Source organism: Cibotium barometz, chromosome 5 (assembly GCF_041138505.1).
Source record: "Cibotium barometz isolate CiBa-2024 chromosome 5, ASM4113850v1, whole genome shotgun sequence".
NCBI lineage: Eukaryota > Viridiplantae > Streptophyta > Polypodiopsida > Cyatheales > Cibotiaceae > Cibotium > Cibotium barometz.
In genome coordinates, this window is record NC_141050.1 from 51,175,626 (window position 1) to 51,179,961 (window position 4,336).

Sequence of the window (4,336 nt, forward strand, 5' to 3'; positions counted from 1 at the left end):
GGTCCTCTCATTTGTGTGTTTGGTGTTTAGGAGTTTAGTATGTCAAATCTCACGGAGTAGAGTAAGATTTTCAATTCAAAAGCTTTAAATATTTATAAATATCTGTTTTTATTTTTGTGTCTAATTCCTACTAATGTTCTAATAGTTTTGTAGAGCGAGGGAGGGGGGGGACGGCGAGGGGACGAGGGGAGAGTTGACTCACTCCCATAGCTTGCTGGAGTGGCTCAATTCCCCTCCTCTCTTAAGTGCAGCTCGTGGAGCCACTTCATGTGGTAATGGGCTTCAAGTCTCCTACTCTCTCACAGATTCACAAGCCGACCATCTTGATTTGGAGAGGTAATCCTTATCAAAACTTCACAAGAAGATACAACAACAAGGATTTGGCAACCATTTATTTCTAGGTTAGTGCCTTAGTTTAAAGGTTTCTATAAAGCATTTAGGCCATTCATAATCAATTTATAATGCATATTCATTATAATAGTACTCTTTCTTTCTTATGGTGTGAGGGCAAACCTAGATGTTATTTCTTCCTTTAACTTCTTGTTTTTTCATTCTAATTTCTAATGGCAAACAAGATGGCTTGAATGGATAGGGGTGGGGGGAGGGGGATTGCACAAGATCTATAAGGTCTTTTCATTTTGATATAATGCATGTCATCTGAATGGCAAGATTTTGAAATTTTATGTCATCTAAAAAATGCATCCCAAAACTACATCACTTGAAATTTAGGGTAGCCCGTCAAATTTTGGCCCTGTCGATGATCAAACTTGGCGATTACACTCCCATCGATAGGACTTTCCAGTGCTCACATAACCCGGTTTGTAGTATACTTTTCTCGGCTGAAATTTGAAAATCCCAATTGGAATCTCACATTGCCTTAAATTTAAAAGGATGAAATCTGTAATTTTAGTTATAAGTCCCGGTATTTGTATAATTTTTAGCGATTTTTACGCCTAAATCCTAGTTAACCCTAACCACTGCCTTTAATTTTAAGGGTTGAAAAAAACATTTTTTTCGAGCAGCAGGACTTTCTAGATGACTGCTCATACCAACGATTGGTCATATAATAATTGAACCTTGATCGAGGAAGTTTAGCTGCTGGCGATAGAATCTAGCGACAATCGCTCATACAAATGATTTTTCATACAATGATCGATCTGTGTAGTTGGCAAATCGACCGATAGGACTATCAACGAACGATAGGAATATACTAGCGGCGTGACCTGTCTCTGACAAGCAAGAGTATTCTAGCCTTGTAGAGGAAGAGGAGAAAAAGGCCTTCTTATATTTAAAGCCTACTTTAGGCCTCATGGGCCTACATATATATATCCATACCATGCAATATCAAAGCTCCCAAAAAACACTTAGTTTTCTTTGAAATGAAAATGATCTCCTTTGCTACATCCATCCTATGTAGTATTATCTCTGATATCAAATACAACACTACCTCCACTAATCATTTACGCACGAGCATGAGCTCTCTCTCTCTCTCTCTCTCTCTCTCTCTCTCTCTCTCTGGACGTTAAGTATTTCGAACTAAGCAATACAAATTAACAATGCCACAGTAAAGGAAAGCAAGTCAAAAATAAAACATTTTCTTATCCAAATGTCCCTAAAAACAAAGAAGAACTCACAATGCCCCTATAGCCATCTCAAAATGTTAAACCACTCTTGCAGTAATAGATGGGGCACTACATACTTCTGGATCTGCATGGTAGCTTTACCTCAGTGTCAACCATTTATTCCATACAATGTAAGTATATTTATATATATTAATTCAATATTACCGACAATGGAAACGCCAGTGTGGGAGATAAATTACATGAATTTTTCCATCCGACTCCTATTTATCTTCATGTCTGCGCATCACAAAAATAAAACTGTCAATCTAAAAGAAACATCAATCAACTTGAAAGCATGCACACTTATTGAAAGACAACATAGATCTCACATGCCACATCTTTATGAACATTCTCCTTCCAAATGTTTCTTTTATTAATACAATGATAGCTACAAATGTAGTCTCTAGAATTTGTAGGCTACCTTATGGTCATACATTACATTTACATTCTTCGAGATGCCATTTACAATACCTTTGTGTAGACAACATTCACTGTGTAGACTTCATTTGTACCTTCACATTGCTTCTTTCATGGTCAACGGTATCTTTTACACACACTTTCACTGCATCTGATGATCTAACACATGACATAGCAACATACATTTGTCCATACATGAATACTTGTGTGGCCAAATAAAATCCCAACACCCTCAATGTTTGACCTTGGGACTTATTTATTGACATAGCAAAAGTTAGCCTCACAAGAAATTATCTCCTTCTGATGTCAAAAGGTAATTGAAGAATTAATGGAATGAATGTTATCCTCAGAATGAAGACCCTGTCTCCAATGTTTGTACCTGTAATAATTTATGCTTCTATCACCTTTGAGTGAAATTGCTTACATATCAGTTTGGTACCGTTTACAAAGTCTCCGCCGAGGATCCAAATTACGGAGGAGAATAATAGGAACATTTATCTTTAAAAGCAAGCGGTGAGGAGGGTAACCATCACCCAGACTCAAACTATTCAAGTACTCAACTGCATACAATATTCTGTCACTCTCAGAAGAAACAGCTGAATCTGCACTGAGGTATTTTCTTTCAAGACCAGGTAATGCAGCCAAGGCTAGTTCATCAATCTCATCCACCTCTTGATTTTATGGTGCAAGAATAGCACGGTCTCTAAAGAAGCATGCATAATCCTCCACTCTTTGAAGATCTCTGTACACCCATTCTACCAAACTCAGCAAGGAGTTCCCATGGATCAACATTCATGGTGGAATTACTACTCTACCTTCATTGTTTGGATGATCTATAGATCCATCCCTAATTTGTAAAGTCCAATTGAAAAATTCTAGTTCTGTAGAATTATAACCACTTTGAATGACCCGCATGTTTTGGGTGAGCTTTAAAACATTCACATGTCTCCAAATATATGACCGACGCAGTGTTGCATCAATAATATCCTCACGTGATCCCTTTGCAACAACAGGTAAGATTTGCCTAAAGTCACCACCACCAAAGAGCATAATTTTGCCACCAAACACTATATCACTTTGCATGATATCTTTTAATGTCCTGTCCATGTTTCATATGCATACATATGCATCATTAGAGCCTCATACCAAATAATCAATCTTGCAAGCTTCAACATCTCAGCCAATGGGATATTAGCTTTAATATTACATGTGCTAGAAGCATTCAAAACCAATGGGATTTTGAAATGCGAGTGGGCAGTGTGTCCATTTGAAAGTAATAATGCAGCTATTTCTAAAGATGCACATGGCAAAGCAACTTGATTATCTCCACACAATCAAGATAGTAAGGCATTATATATATGTATATGTTTTTCGTGATCCACCTGGTCCATTGAGGAAAAAAACACCACCATTGTTCAAATTAATGGCCTCAAGGATGGTAGGAAATGCTCTAGATTGACAACTATTAAGACTCCTTTCCATGGAAAGAGCCAAATCAACCTGTTGAATAGCATCAAACATCATCTCTTCCATCAACAACCCATTGTTGATAGTAGCAACGATCTATCAGGAAGAGGCAACTCTTCAAAATCATGTAGACGTATTCCATTTTGTTGTAAGAGGTCTTGCAAATGTAATAGAGCTTGATTCTTAGATATAGATTGACAAACACCTTCATCAACACACCTTCCCTACAAGCCATGGAAAAAATCATCTGAAAGTTCGACACAAAATTTGACCCAAACTGTAGGGGAGATATAGGCTCACAAAAAACTAAAATGACAACAAAAAGTTGATGCAGTTGGAATCCTGTTTTTTGAAATGCAGCTTCTTGAAGACATATATACCACTCATTATCACTTTCCACCAACATCATTTCTCTCGCTTCACATGCAGCTTCTTGAAGACATATATACCACTCATCATCACTTTCCACCAACATCATTCATCTCGCTTCACATGCAACTTCTTGAAGACATATATACCACTCATCATCACTTTCCACCAACATCATTCCTCTCGCTTCACATGCAGCTTCTTGAAGACATATATACCACTCATCATCACTTTCCAACATCATTCCTCTCGCTTCACATGCAGCCTTAAAACAAGGATACAACTTCCCATTCACTGTTCATACTTCCTCAAAAGATTTGCAACCTTTACACACTATGAGTAACATGCGTAGATAGTATTGCTCCCCTACACTCAGACTAATATTATACATATATCCAATCACATTTCCCTTTTTTCTTTTAGTCCATGACCGAAGAGTTGAATTCCACACCCACTTGCAA